The 16621-nt window shown below is 39.9% G+C and overlaps 1 pseudogene; it reads right to left on the bottom strand.

Moving 5' to 3' along the window:
* Positions 1-245: 245 nt before the first annotated feature.
* On the bottom strand, positions 246-2095 carry LOC149002438 (protein DETOXIFICATION 49 pseudogene; annotated as a pseudogene).
* Positions 2096-16621: the final 14526 nt, after the last annotated feature.

Here is a 16621-nt window from a genome sequence, read left to right as displayed (position 1 = left end):
AGATGGGAATGTGAATCACCAAGATTGTATGCCGAGGTGGTTGAGATTTTCAATTGGAAAGTGATGGATATCCACAATCAATATTATTTATAACATAATTTATAATCTATATTGTAGTCATAATTCAAAATTATCAAATATAATACAAATTTAATAATTAAAATTAAAAATACCAATTTAATTCAAGAGATGACTCTCTTTCTCTCTCTTTCTCACAAAAAAGACGGAGATCACCCCCAAAAAGATTTTTTAAAAAATTGAATTACACTCGTGAATCATTGATTTTTCCTATAATATTGTCCGATGGATCCTTGAATGTCTGCTTTTGGACGTCAGTATCGTCATCATCTTCTTCTTTAATGGTAACTCCAGCTAAGGACTGAGCTTTCTGGGCTTGAAGATTCCAATCTGTTCTGCCCAAAACCAATATCATGATGATCATACATGCGAACTGAGCAGCCAAGAGTCCTAACCATAACCCTTTGAAATCATAATTGAAGAAGAACGCCAAACCCACTGCCACCGGCATTCCAACCAGATAGAAAGAACCCAGATTGATATTCGCTCCTAACTTCGGTTGTGCAGTTCCTCTCAAAACTCCACACCCTGTTGTCTGTGGACAGTTACCAAGCTCGCACAATCCAATTATAGGCAAAACTAGAGACGTCAATGCAATAATCTCTGCATCTAGAGTGAACATTCTTGCCCAAACTGATCTCACTGAGATAGCAAACATCAATGCTGAAAATCCGAATAAGAAACTAAATAAGATACCCACAAGAGCAGCAAGCCTAGCTTTCCCTGGCTGGTTGGCACCCAATTCATTTCCAACCCTTGTAGATACGCTGAAGCTCAAAGAAGATGGAAAGATGTAGATTAGAGATGTAGTTTGGATAAGTATTCCCATGGATGCCACTGTTATTCTTGGATCCGACAGAAGCCCACATAAGAGAATCATGATTTCGTACCACCACCATTCCAGACAGACTGAAATGCAACTTGGAATGGCCAAATTGAGGAGTGATTTCCACCCTTTTAAGCATTCCCATGAAATACCTCCCCAAGTCTCGTTGTATACCCCAAACATGTAGATGTAGACGATCAGAGAACCAACAAGGTTGAAATTAGTCCAAACGCCACTCAGAGCTACGCCTTTGATTCCAAGATTGAGAACACAGACAAGGAGATAATTAATGGGTATATGGAGAAGGATTGCCAGAGTGGCACAATAAGTTAGTGGTAGTGTTATGGATTGACTTCGAAGATAGATTCGAAGTGGATGGAGAAGAGATTGAGCAAGCAGATCAGGTAGAGAATACAGAATGTATAATTGGGCTTCTCTGGCTATATCTGCTTCTTGACCGCAATGGGTAAGGATTTTCTCCACATTTAACCAAAAGAGAGCAATGGGGATTGAGGCGACGAGAAGGAGAAGTACAGTTCTATGCAAGGAGAGGCCGAGCAAATTATGGCGTTTAGCACCGAAAGCTTGGCCACAAATGGGCTCCATTCCCATGGCGAGGCCAAAAAGGATAGAGTAACCAGTGATGTTTGCGAAGCCAATGGCTAGAGAGCCACCGGCTAAGGCCAATTCGCCTAGGCGGCCAAGGAAGAGCATGGAGATCATGGAACGAGGGTAGAGTAAAAGACCCGTGACCATCATGGGAAGAGCTATGTTGGCTATGGATTTGACTTCGTTGATGACAAGAAAGAATTGGGACGATGAAGCAGTAGTGGATGAGTTTTCAAGATCATGAGATTGTAATTTTGATTCTTCTGCTTCTGGTAGTCCTTGTTGATGGTGGTGCTGTTGTTGTTGGGATGTGGAGACTTCGGGTCCAGAAAATTGTTGTTGTTGGGTTGTTGGGATTTTGGGTATCAAAGGGGTTAACATGTCGGGTCCAGAAAATTTGGTGTAGGGAAGGTATGTTTGGTCTGATTCTGGGTTGCATTTACAGGTGTCTGGAAAGCTAATTAATCGACACATGACTCACTTTGCTGCTGATACCCGGCAGGGGAAGGTTTCTTCTCCTGGGTCCTGGTTGGTAGAAGCCAAGCTGAAAACTTGCAATCCTGCACATAAGCAAACCCAGAACCAGAGAGAGAGAGAGAGAGAGAGAGAGAGAGAATTGGGAGTTGGGTCTTGCAGAGGGAGAGGTGGAAAAGTCAGAAGAGGTGACTTGCGATGTGCAGGATGGTGAGGCAGGTTATAAAAGGGGCATAAAAGAAGTGTTATCTTTTACCTTTGAAGGTGGCGGAAATGGGTTTTCATTTTATACTCAACGATCAAAGTCACCACGTCATCTAAACTGAAGGAAGACTTAAGCGTGGGGAGGGACCATCAGAAGATAGCTGGGAGGGGATGACTTAATACTGTTTTGACATCGTACGAAAGGATAGCAGCCAGGAACACGGACGACGGTGAGTCATGCGTGCATGAAAACTCTCAGAAACTAAGAAAACCAAGAATTAATCCAAGTTCATTAAAGGTGTTGGTGGTGCTGCTGATGTTGGGTCAATACAGACTTCCAAAACTTACTAAAAATAGTAGTTAAAACCGCCGTGAAAGGTGGGGCGGGGAGGCTGCGAAACTGTTGTAAGACTTTGGGGCAGTCTATGGTTGCGTGCACATTGCGGGCGGACTTGGTGCAAATGGGGCGGTGGTGAGTTTCTATAAACTATAGATATGAGAGACAACATCTTTACCAAAAAACTTAAAGAAAAAAAAAAAGGGAGACACGACACAGAAACGCACGCTCGCCGTCTCTGTTTGATCGCTTCTTTCTGGCATGTCATGGTTGCGTCACAGTCCTCGGTGGCTACAAGTTTCACCTCGAGGTGAGCACAGAGAGAAAGACAAAGAGGATATCTGAACTAGTCAGAATGTGGGGAGCTTCAAATCTCCAAGACTCCAACCCCACTTCCTGCCTTCTTTGTTGAAACTTGACATCGTCAGAGAACCAAAACCAAAACCAAAACTCTATCACGAAAAGATCAAAGATATCTAAATCAAATTTGAATGATATATGGTGTTGCAGGTTTATTTTGTTGTATGGACGTGGGTATAAGGGCTTGTTTTAATTGGTTTTATTAGTTTCAATACTTATCGATGTATTGGTCAAATATCTAACAACCCCAGCTCTGTAGTTCATCGAAAGGTGAATCTATAGATATCGATAAGGTATTACAAATTGAGGACGTGTTCTAATCTATGGTGTTAATAGACTCAAGTCGAATTAGATTCGTGCAATTTTTTTTTGGTAAATTAGATTCGTGCAATTATGAAAGTCTTGATGGACTTAAACCACAGATCCTCTCTCTAGAGGGCCTATCTTAATGAGTATTCAATAAGTTATATGATTCAGCTATATAGAATATCCTAAATTAAAGATTAGGATAAATCTACTGAGTACCTTTGAATAAAATATTACATGGAGCTTAGGAGAGGAGCCAAATACAACCCATGAAACCATGCACCAAGTACACCGTGTTGTTGCTAGATAAGTCACACCCACGCCATGTGTGATCCTTCATTGGTGACTCAAAAGTCTGGAGTTGCTTCCTTATACATCACACTATCTCCTCTCAGGAAGCCAATCACCTAACTCCCCCAATATTTGCCATGTGTTTATCCCCTTATGACTTCCATCATTTACTTATTAACAAATTGATATTCTAACTGGGGACATGATTTCTGTTTTTGGGGATTCTACCAACAATCTGAGGTCGGCATCACTCCTTCCCTTAACCTATTCTTGCATTTTTTTCATGGCCAAGAAACAAGAAGTTAACAAGCTCTTTGGTTCTATGTTTCTAAACAAACCTTCATACAGTCAGTCCAGCATGGTAACTTTGTTAGTGAAGGGACCCTCCCGTCTAATATTAAAGGTTGGCACTGTAGGTTCGTGTTTGTTCGACCACCAACTACCCCCATCTTTCCCATTGTGTGGTCGAGAAGCCCCTTAGAAGAGTCAAATAATTTTCCAGAATTGAGCCCTTCCAAGCAGGAAACCAGAGATCTCATCCTGCGGATCCCGACTAAAGATCGGAATTACCGTGCAGTGAATGGATACTGGCCAGAGTATCTGAGTATCCTGCATTACTGGGGGTTCTTGATTGGTGAGCCTTCTTATGTTTTGTTTCCTTTTCTGGATTTTCATCATGAATTTTTCTAACCTTTTGTGTTTGGTTATCTTGCAAGCAGTGTTGTTTGGTGAACATGAGTTTGAGGCTGCCACCACCCAACAAGATTTTGAAGAAGTTGAGGCTCGACACTCGACTGGGTTAGATAAAGGACGAGTTTCCCAAGCTTCTTCTTCTAAGGGAAGACAAGCCCCCCTCCCCTAGTCAGCTAAAAGGAAGAGGGCTTTGTCTGATCTACACCCCACTCATAGCAAGCTGGGAGCTTGGTTATGCTGAGTAAAGATGCCGAGGGGGAGCGTCCTGTTCGAGAGTCTACTGACCTTTGTCTGGACATGGCAGCCCCTACTTCTTCATCTACCCTTGTCGGTCCTTCTATTCCTTCCGATGGAGGTGTGCTCCAACCTGACTAGTCCCTCAATTCGGCCTCCTCAATTTTCACTGGTCAGGAAGGATCTTCTGTAGGCAACGATTGGTTGGCAGGTGTCCTTCGTCTTCTTGACCAGGCTTATCTCCAGGGAAGAGTCATCTTCAGTCCCATAATGTGACTGTGAGGTATGTTCGAACTTTTTGTGTTTATGTATTTGTTTTTTATTGAAGTCTTGATGGTTGATTTCTTTATTGTAGGATGGCTTGTGCCCTTATCTAGTCTTTGGGGGAGACCATCTACGCTGCTTGGAAAAATCATTTCTCAAGATGTAGCTTGGAGCAACGTTTAAAGGATCAGGAGAACGAGCTTCCTACTCTCGGTATGAACAAGAACGTGTGGGTTGCTCGGGAGGTGGAGCTGCTCGTAGAGATCGCCACTCTGAAAAGGCCAAAATGATGCTGCTGAACAGGCCAAAGATTCTCTCCAAACTTAGCTGGAGGAAGTCCGGGCTACCTTGGTAGGGAAGGAGCAGACCCTGGCCAACAAAGAGAAGGAGATCTCAGGTTTGCTGGGGAAACTCCAATTGTCCAACCATAAAGTTGCTCGATTGGCTAGCTGGTCAAATTTCAAGCCCCCTCTTCATTCGAGGATCTGTCCGACGAGCTATGCCATTAGGTCATCAGAAGATGGGTTAGAACGAAAAAAAATGCCAACAATTCATGGCAAAAGTAGCGGCTCTTGGATACCAATATGCTTGAAGACAGACCTTCTCAAGCATCATTGACAAGTTCAAAGACCTAAATTTGGAGAAGTTCCAAAGTTTGATCGACACTAGGATCTTCAACAACTTAAAGGTTCCTTGTCCAAAGTGGTGTTAAGGTCGTCAAAGTTTTTTGAAGCCTTAGGGAGTAGATGCAGCAAATTTTTTGGACTTCTGGGTGGGAGCCCATCCTTGAGGCAGGAGCGTCGAGTAGCTCTCAACCTACCCGAAAGGAGTCATCGTCAAGTAGCTCTCAACCTCCAAAGAATGTTTTTTTTTTTTTTTTTTTTTTTTTTTTTTTCTCTCTTGTACTTTTTGTTCTTTGTTGTTTTTTGTGTGAACTTTTCTTGGTCAGAACATTCCTTGGTCGACTTACTCTGTAAGACTTTTATTTAATCTATAAAAAATTTATGCGTTTGTTCATCCATTGTTCGGGAGGAGTTGTAACATTTTGGTCAAAATATATTTTTTCTCCTTTCCTCCACTAAGCACAGTTGCTTGAATGTGACTAGAGTTTTATTACTCCATGGTCAGAAGTAAGTTTGATTATCCTAAGCATAGAATGATCATCCAATTAGATAGATCAATATTGTGAATCATGAATAGATTGCTTGAAAATGTTGCTAATCAGCGAAACAAAACTGGGGTTTGAAACCCCCTTAATAAAAAGAAACATGGTTTAGGGATATATCCCTTTTAGTAAAAATGGAAACATTGTTTTATTGGTAATACTTTATGAGATTGCTTGGATTCCATAACCGGGGAATTACTTGCTCGGTCTCTGGGTCACGTAGGTGGTATGCTCCAGGAGCAACCTATTGGATTACTATGTAAGATCCTTCCCAATTTGGAGCTAACTTCCCATGGTTGCTTGAATCTGAAGCTGATGCTCTGCAAAGAACTAGTTCTCCAAGTAGACATTGTCTCATTTTGAGTTTGGCATTGTAGTAGGTTGCAATTCATCTTTGATATTCTTCAAAGCGATATAAGGCTTTGTCTCTTACCTCATCAAGGAGATCTATATTGGCCTTCATTCCTTCAATGTTCGCTTCTTCATCAAATTCTTACTCTCTAAGGGTTCCTACCTTGATTTCGATTGGTATGTGAGCTTCTACTCCATAAGCAAGTCGGAATGGTAACTCTCCGGTGGTCATTCTGGGTGTTGTTTGGTATGACCAGAGAACACTGGGTAATTCATCCACCCACCTTCCTTTTAGTTGGTCGAGCCTTTTCTTCAGTCAGTCGAGCATAGTTCTGCTGGTAACTTCGACCTGACCAGTACTTTGAGGATACACCACCAATGAGAGATGATGTTCAATCCCTTGATCTTTACAGAACCTTTAGAATTCTGGATTCTCGAACTGCTTCCCATGGTCAGACACGATAATCTTAAGAATTCTGTATCTATATATAATGTTGTGTATGATGAACTTCTTCTTCTGGTCGGTATTAATTGAGGCCAGAGGTTCTACTTCTACCCATTTTGTAAAGTAATCTACAGCCACCACTAAGTACTCTCTTCCCCAAGAAGCTTTTGGCAGCTTTCCTACCAATTCTATCCCCTACCATGCAAAAGGAATGGGTGATAGAACTGATGTCAGTGGTACAATAAGGGTGTGAGGTACATTGGCTTGGGCCCGACATTTATCGCATTAATGAACGTAACTTCTTGCATCCTCTTACATAGTTGGCCAAAAATACCTTTGCTTTAATATTTTATACAAAAATGCTTGTGTTCCTAAGTGTACTCCACAGATCCCTTCATGTATTTCCCTTAGGAATTTAACAACTTTCGAAGAGCCTAAACATTGAAGTAGTGGTCGTGTTACACATTTCTTGTATAGCTGACCTTCTCTGATTGTGTACCAAGCAGCTCTTTGTTGAACTGTTAAGGCTTCCTTTTGATCTTCAGGAAGTTTGTCATGCTCTAAGTAATGAATGATCAGATTTATCCAACTTTGCTCAGTCTGTATCTGCATGTGGTCGACCATATAGATGCTCGGACGTGTTAGCTCATCTAGATAAACCACTAGCTTTGTGACATCCAGATCTTCTGTAGCTAAATGAGATAGTGCATCCGCTGAATCATTCTTTATTTTAGGTACTTGTTTGATTAGCAAGTCTGTAAAGTATCTTCTATATTGGTTGACCAAGCTTAGATACTTGCCCATCATTTTCTCTTTTGCTTCATATACTCCATTTCCCTAGTTTACAATCAAGAGTGAATCACTTTATTTCTAGGTTCTAGATCCCCAAGGCTATTGCAAGCCTGAGGCTGGCCAACAAAGCTTCATACTTTGCCTCATTATTAGAGGCCCTGAATTTGAAATGGAGTACATGCTTTATTTCAAATCCTCCTAGACTTTGTAGGAGTAATCCTACTCTACTTCCTTATGCATTACTGGATCCATCCATAAATAGGATTAAACTTTTTATTGGTTTGGAATTGTATTTATTCTCTTCTTGCTCGTCTTTTGGAGTTTCGAGGATGAAGTCTGCCAGAGCTTAAGCTTTGATGGTCAGTTAGGGTCGAAATACTATCTAATTCTCACTAGTCGTCCTACCAGATCTGATCGGCACAAAATCTTATTCAAAGGAAAATTAGTCAGCACAACAATAGGGTGTGACTGGAAGTATGGTCAGAGTTTTCATGCTACAGTGATCAAAGCTAACGCTTGTTTGGCCACTTCAGGATACCTTGTTTCTACATCAATTAACACATGGCTTACATAATAAACAAGATTTTGTCTTTTACCTTCTTCTTGGACAAGCACTGCACTAACCACAACAAATGATGTGGCCAGGTATAGAAATAATTATTTCTTAGAGGTCGGTCGGACGAGCAGCAATGGATGTGATAGTCTTTCCTTCAATTCTTCAAAAGCTCTTTGACATTCTTCGTTCCATATTTCTATCTTCTTGCTCGATATATCTTTTAAAGCCTTAAAAAAGGAAAGACACTTATCTCCAGATCGAGCAATGAATCTATTTAGGGCTACTACCCAACCTATGAGACTCTGTACTTCCTTAATGCTTCTTGGCGGCTTCATTTCCTGTATTGCTTTGATCTTCTCTGGATTTGCTTCGATTCCCTTTTGGGACACTATGAATCCTAGGAATTTTCAGATGATACTCCAAAGACACATTTTTCAGGATTAAGTTTCATTCGATATGTTCGTAGTACATCGAACACTTTAGTTGATCTGTCAAGTGGTTGGCCTTTAGGGCACTTTTTACCAATATGTCTTCTACATAAAATTCCATATTCCTATCAAAAATTGGCAAAAGTTTTGTTAACAACTCTTTGATAGGTAGCTCCTACATTCTTCAGATCGAATGGCATCACTTTCTAATAATAACTGTCTAGGTCAGTCATGAAAGCTATATGATTTTCATCACTTGGGTGCATTAGAATTTGATTATACCTGTAATAGGCGTCCATGAAACTAAGCATTTGATGTCCAGCTATTGCATGTATGAGGAGATCAATCCTTAGAAGCGAGTAACAATCTTTGGGACATGCTTTGTTGAGGTCGGTGTAGTCCGTGCACATTCGCCATTTTCTATTGGTCTTCTTTACCATAACAACATTAGTCAGCCAAGTCGGATGGTCAATTCATTTTATGAAATCTAACTGCTTTAATTTCTGGACCTCCGTTCGGATTGCTTCATGCTTTTCGATAGAGAAATTCCTTTTTTTTTGGACAACGGAATCACTTGGGGATCAATGCATAGTTTGTGTTCTGTCTATGCCAGACATATCATCTATCAACCAAGCAAAGACGTCTGAGTTCTCTTAATCTAGCTTTGAAGTCTACTTCTTGTTCAGCTCTGATCCTTGTCCCCCGATTTGGTTGCTCGGGATTTAAGAAAATTCTTTCGAGCTTCTTGATGAGCACATTTATGTGTGAAATCTTAGGCATAAAGCTTGCATTTTACACCCTTAAGAGTGGAGCTACCTTGGGTTTTGTGTTGTTTTTGCAGATTTTAGGATTTTTCATGATTTAGGCAAATATTTGGAGTTTTCGGTATGAAACATGCAATTTTACATGTCAAGAGGTTCGTTCAAATCCTCAAGTGCGAAAATGGGCATGATCTGAAGCATGATGGGCTAGAGATGTGATTATGGATCAACTCTAAAATATTTTAGAAAAAAAAAGAAGAAAATGGAGAAAAAGAGTCCTTGCACACTTCAATATTTTATTTCCTATTTGGGACTTGATCAAAGAAGGAAAGAGAGGAAAAAGAATCCTATTCAGAGAAGGAACAGGGAAAAATCCCGTTTTTGAGTGTCTCTGTCCAGTTTCTATCAAGCCCTTCATCGAATGGTCATCCGGTGTCTGATCGATCTAATTTTTGAAGGAGAGCTTCACGACTTTTTGATCCTCAAATCCAATGGTGGAATTGTGCATTTGATCTCTTTAAGTCAGTCCGATTATTATGCCAAAACCCTCCTTGGTTGAGTCAGATATGAACTCTGAGTTTGATTCAAACTCCGTCAAGAATCATATCCCATGTAAACTCTATAAAAGGAGAACATACTCCAGCAAGGAAGAACGTGTTTTAGAGCTTAGGAGAAACACACTTTCTTTTCTCTTTAGTTTATTTACGCTTTCTCTATTTTTTTTTATTGCTTTTGTGAGATTTTAATTTCTAGATTGAATGTTTAGGTTTAATTTTTCTATGTAATGCAATTTCAAGTTCAAGTTCCAAGTTTGAGGATTCGTTTTCTCTGGGTCTAGCAATTGTAGATTTAGATCATTCTAGATCTGGTTGTTAGGGTTGGTTCATATACGAATCATTCGTTTAAGTCTTTTTTATTATTCGAAGTTCAAAGATGCAAGTAACATTCTTCAATAATCTTCTCTCCCCCCTCCATTAATCTTCTCTCCCCCCTCCATTTTTGCTTCTATCTACCCCCTCCATATTCTTAATTTAGGATTAACTTTTCAGCCTTTATTTATTGTTTTCCCTTCCCCTTTGATCAAAGATACCTACAGTCGTGCCTCTCTTTGGTTAAGGTTTCCCTTTCCCCTGGGTCCTTGATCAAAGATGCCTACAGTCGTGCCTCTCTTTAGTTAAGGTTTCCCTTTTCCTTTTATTGATTTGATAATTACTTTATACAATTATTTTTTTAGATGATGAATGGTTAGGTTTTGTTTGCTTTATTTTTCGTCTCAATTCGATTACATTAGATGTATGGATTAGGACCACTAGTTTAATTTAATTAATTATTTAACAAATTTGAATCATTGCACTCTCGCATTACCATTAAGAGGTTAAATACTAAGTGGTGTATCTCCTTGAGATTGACCCGTTAGCTACATGATACTGTGCACTTGCGGTTATCAGTCCACTTTATTTTTCTCATTTTTAGGTAAATCGAAGTGTTTAAAAAAAAAAAATTCAAAGATATTACCCCTAACTTGATTAGAAACAAAAACGTATAATAGTCCTCACTCTATGCAGAATCCCTAGGATTCAATTATAGGTGGCTCCGAAGACTATATAGATTCCCTTGCTGTCAAACCTATACAACGCTCAGCTATATGGTAACCTTACGGCTTCGGAATCATTGTTTCAATATTTGTAATGGGAAAATTCACTATGTTCCCTTTTGTTTTTATTCTTTTCTTTTCTTCTTTAGTTATTTTATTGAAAAAAAAAAAAAAAAACTCATTCTTTCATAAGAGCCTTTAATTGCATTAGGTGGTTATTACATGTGTCTGGACTCATGATTCCACAAATCGAATTGTTCGAGTGTCTACCTTGACCTGGAAGACCTACCTCCACCGAAGAGTCTTAGAGATAGATTTTATCCAACTCGATCTGTACAACCCTCCTGTATACTTTTACCTGAAGTGAGGGATAATAATTTTGAACTTAAATCTCATTACTGTCTATATTACCCCAATTTCATGGGTTACCAGATCAAGATGCATATTTGTTCCTTAGGGAGTTTAATGAGGTTTGTGTCCTTATGAAGGTACAACAACTCACTGATGATGCCGTAAGACTACGGTTTATAATATTTGCATTAAAGGACCAAGCCAAAAAGTGGCTTTATAGCTTACCTTTGGATAGCATTACCACATGGGAACAATTCACTGTCCTATTCCTGAAGAACTTTCCTTTTTCCAAGACGAATAAAATAAGAAAGGACATTCTTCAATTTCGTCAAAAACCCAATGAGTCCTTTGTTAAGGATGGAGAGGTTCCAAAGCATTCTCCAAGAATGTTCTCACCATGGCATAGAATTATGGCATTTGTGTCAAATAATTTATGAGGGTATCGATTATCAAACTAAACAACTTTTGGAGTCCATGTTGTGAAATCTAGCCCAAAACCTAAATTAGACACCCTATTTGTTTTGGATGAAGAAGAACTTGTTTGATGTTTGACCTTGAAGTTGGACCTTGAGTATGGTGTTGATATATTTAGAAGGTCCTACGAAGTCAAGTCAGACCTCTCCCTTAGTGTAGATCTAAAGGCCCGAAGAGAAGTGAAAGTCAACTATGGGCCATAGCAGTAGAAGACATGGTGTTCGACTCCGAACCCATGGAGTTAGACAATGAAGCCCCATACTTGAAGACCTTGGTTGATTTAGAAAAGAGACTACGCCTTGATGAAGAGAAGATTGGTTGATGACCATATAGCTTGATTAAATATGATTTGAAGCCATTTCTCCATGCTAGGTAAGTTATAGTTTATGTGTTTAAAGTTTCGTTTGATTCCGAGTAGTGGAAGGCTCTCAAATCCTTGACTTAGGCTTTGCTGTCAGCCTGGGTCGATTGCTTGGGTCGACTCGGCCAGTCTACCCAGCCAATCGACCCAAAGATGCTGAACTCGAGCAGAATTTTCTGTTTAGGTTATTTTGCTATATATACCTCATGACTTCGTGATTTTAGTATCCCTAGCCTCCAAAACACTTAGAGAATGAAGAGAACTCATCCCCACCCCCCAAAAGGGGGGAGGAGGACCAACCAAGCGAAATTAGAAGTTCCCCCTCTTTTTTTTAAAAAAAAGTGTTATTTATTTTTATTTTATTAATTTTTTTTTTTTTAATTTTTTTTTTCTTTTTTTGTGTTGGGTTGGGGGGGGTGGTTTTTGTTCCCCCCGCCCCCCCCCCCCCCCCTGCGTGGGGGGGGGGGGGGGGGGGGGGGGGGGGGGGGGGGGGGTGGGGGGGGTTGGAAACACAAAAAAAAAAAAAAAAAAAAAAAAAAAAAAAAGAAGAGGGAGAGAGAAGGGAGAAAAAAAGAAAAAAAAAAGAAAGAAAGAATGAAAAGGAAAGGGGAAGGAATAGATATAATCGAGTGTCAAGCAGATAAGTAAAGTGAAGCAAAAATCCCACTTTACATCCAGCGGAAAAGTAGCTCGAAAGAATAAACTAGATAAAAGCTAATCCCAGTAGCAAGTACATTGGGTAACTAAATTATTCTCCACTTTGTAGACGACATCCTTGTAGGTATAGATCTCATAAATGGCACAAGGACGCTTCCACTCAATGGTCGGACTAAGCATCGTACGGAGCATAACCACCCGTGGGATCTTCGAGTAATTGTGGTAACCGCAATCACCTTCCTGGAGATATGTCTCTTCGCCTTGCGCTTCCTCATAGGGACCGTCATAGTATTCAGTACTGCAGGGATAGTCTAACAACATTGTACAATAAAGGAATGAGTTTCAAAGAAACTCGGTAAGGCGATTAAAATCCATAATAACATAAATGGCGGGATTCCCGGAACAAACATAAATGCAAATGATATGAGACAAACAATGAATGAATGAATCTAACTCTAAGTATGCTTTGGTCTCTATTGGCGAGACATGCTTTAAGTCATAACACCGTACTTCTTTAGGAAAGTCCACTCACATCCTCAACCATTTAAGATATCTTGGATTCCCTCCAACCATTTAAGATATCTCGGGCGACCGATTGGTAATGGGTCCTTCATCCCTCGGGACAAACCTTGGCGGGGGGTTAAGTCAACACACTCTCTCACAACCATTTGGTATAAATCTTGGCGCATGTCGGGGTAAAACCTAGCCAAATGCAAGTCTTCTACTTGGTTACATCAAGTCGAGATCCAGATACTTCCATTCCTCGTCCACGACGATCCTTTCCGGTATCCTTCACACTAGAGTCCTCATAGTCCACGACTACGGACTCACCAACCCTATTGATCATCCACATATGGTAAACGGGAAGCTCTCACGTCCTCTCACGGGTTGGTTACCGGTCTTAAGCGCCCGTGAGCCCAAGTTTAGCCATATGCAACCCTACCAATAAATGGCCCCCACAATGTGATTCCTGTCCTCTCACGGGTTGGTTACCGGTCTTGAGCGCCCATGAATCCCCATTGCTACCACGGGTCGTTCGGTCTCAATACCCCTCCGATTAGGGTCGACATAACAGGACATCCTAGCCAAACACTACTAGACAATCCTATATATGTCATCCAACAGTTTAGGAAGGTGTCCGGAGGGCATCTCCGGGAAACATCCCATAATATTCCCGTAGTAGTCCAAGGACAGAAGTGTCAAAAGGACACCTCTCCTTTCCAAACCATACGTAAGCATACACATGCATCAATTCATATCATCACATATATGGTAACTCCATATATGGAAAGAAATCAATATTTACAATCACTTGTATAACATTGGTAAGTAAATCATACATGAATCAATTCAATATGAATAAGTAATGCTATTGTAATCAAAGTTATGCAACAGTAGTATATCATTGTAAGAATCTAATTTAGGAAACATATCAATGATATTCAAATATAGAAACTAGATTCATGCTATCTATGTAATTAAGGAAATAATCATCCTTACCTTTTATAACTCGCAAAGAATCCTAAGAAATCAAGTAAGATCTTGGCAAACTTGAGAAGAAGGTCCTAAACAAGTATATACAACATATTAGGAAAGATCCCTAACAGAATATATATCAAAATATCCGAAATAGACCAAATCTGGAGTTGCTGTACTCATTGGTCGAGTGGATTGGTCGAGTGGTCCAGTCGACCAATCAGTCGACCAATGCAGACAGTAGCTTATAAAATCAGAGTTTTGAGATATGAAATCCGAATTTGGTGGTTCAAAAGGGTACTAATCAAGGGGTAGACTACATCAGTAGTATTCTAGCATATAGGGGACCTCAAAACACTAATCAAATCAAGGTATCAAGATCCAAATTAGGAAACAAAAAGTTACCATAAATAAATCAAACATGGATCTTGATGAATTTCGAAATAGAAAACAAGGACAAGAACAATAGGAGGATGGATCATTGCTTTCGGTAATGAAAACATGAAAACATGCATAGGTCTTCATGGAATAAGGCTTAGAAGCATAAATCTAAATAAGGAAATAAAACCTACCATATATGTACTATCATGCATCATGAAGAACACATAGTAAGGTAGAAGAGAACAACTAGAATTCTATGGATTATGGATCATAGAAAGAAAACACAACCATTAACCACTAACATGATCAATGAAAGAAGATCCAAAGAGATCGGAATTCAGATTAGGAAATTAACAGTTGATTAAATCATGGTTTGATCATGAATCCCTCAAAAGCTTGCAATGATCATGGTTAAGATCATTGTTCTAGCCTTAAATCCTTAGGATGATCATGAGAACATGTTCAGAGATGTTTGCAACAGAGGATGCAGCATCTCTTCTACTGTCTCAACTCAAAAAGGAAAGAAAAACAAAGATGTAGGAGAAGAAGAGAGTGTAGACATACCTTTTGATGCAAAAAGAAGAGTTCCGGCAAAGACCCCCCAAAAAAACCACGAGGGGGGGGGGGGGGGGGGGGGGGGGGGGGGGGGTGGGGGGGGGGTGGGGGGGGGGGGGGGGGGGGGGGGGGGGGGGGGGGGGTAAAGGGGAAAAGGAAAAGCCAAAGCGCTAGGGCCGAGGAGCACCCATTGGTCGAGTGGATTGGTCGACTGGCCCGATCGACCAATCGGTCGACCAATGCGACAACAAGGCCAAAACGAGGGAATTGAAGGCCCAGATCAAATCCAAACCTAACGGGGTTTTGCACACAAGTCAAGTGACTTACCTAGTAGGTAGAAATGCCTTCAAACCAAGATAGAGAGCACTCCAAGTCCATCAACTAATTAGATCTTCATCAGGATTCTGTTTCCATAAATAGAACCTCATCATCAACCTTCATGGATTCAAAGCCAGACACCAAGTCCTCTACTGGGATGGCCCAAAGCTGACTTCTTACTTTACTTCGGGTCATCGGACCTACAAATAACAAGGTTTCCGGGTCAAGGTTAGGGCTGGGTTTCACAGCATCTCTGCAATCATATCTTCTACAATCTCTTCTCATTCTATATGCTATGATTTCATATTCATTCTCAACATGATTTTCATGATTTCTTCTTAAACTATGATCATATTCTTATTTCGATTTCTTCTAGCATTATAGATGTATTCTTATGATTATTCATACCTTTGATTTACTGTATTCGTATACTAGAATGAGATCTCATCATCTCTAGTTCATCTCTTTCAGCATGTTTTCAATGAAAACTATGTTTTCTACCAAATTAGAAAGTATGATTCCAAATTAGTAAGTAATGGTTTTGATCGTTGTTTGATGTCTAAAATATGTTTTTTAGTCTTAGACTACTGTGTTAGACATTCCCTCCAAGTTTCGTAGCATCCCGGATTGTATAGAATAGATTTTGGATCAAAATACTGTTTTTGGATTCGGATTTCTCTTTAGGCCGTATGATTCTGGGTCGATTGAATCAATCAACCCGACCAATCAACCCTATGTTGGCAAATCTGTTTTTGATCCGTTTCGACTCCAATCTTTTGGAATTGCTTCTTATGACCTATACATGTTTTGTCAAGCTTGTTAGGTGATTTGGATCTGTTCTCTGATCTCTTATTTGAAGACTGTAAGTTCGGATTACGAGGTGAGTATTCCAACTCACAATATGCCTATTTACATGTTTTTATGTATTATGATATGAATGCATGATTTAACTATTGTTGTTTGGTTTTCTTTACATCATGATACTTCTGCAACTACTATTGTTTGGTTTTCTTTACATCATGATACTTCTGCAACTACAATAGCTTGTCCACATTGTGAATTACATATTAGAATTGATTATTGAATATGAAAATGCAATATGGACTATGATGTGGATATGAGTGTGATTATGATATGTTTGGAATCATGATGTGATGTGGATGCTTAGGTCATAGTTGTGGAATGGGGAATGCCCTATTGGTGTTTTTGTCTTTGGACATCAGTGGAAGTGGTATAGGACACTTTCCTATGGTGCCCCTTGACTCTTTCCCTAACTACTG

This window comes from Hakea prostrata, chromosome 10 (genome assembly GCF_041222555.1).
Source record: "Hakea prostrata isolate BN-2017 chromosome 10, UWA_Hpros_2, whole genome shotgun sequence".
NCBI lineage: Eukaryota > Viridiplantae > Streptophyta > Magnoliopsida > Proteales > Proteaceae > Hakea > Hakea prostrata.
This window is presented reverse-complemented; position numbering and strand designations above follow the sequence as displayed.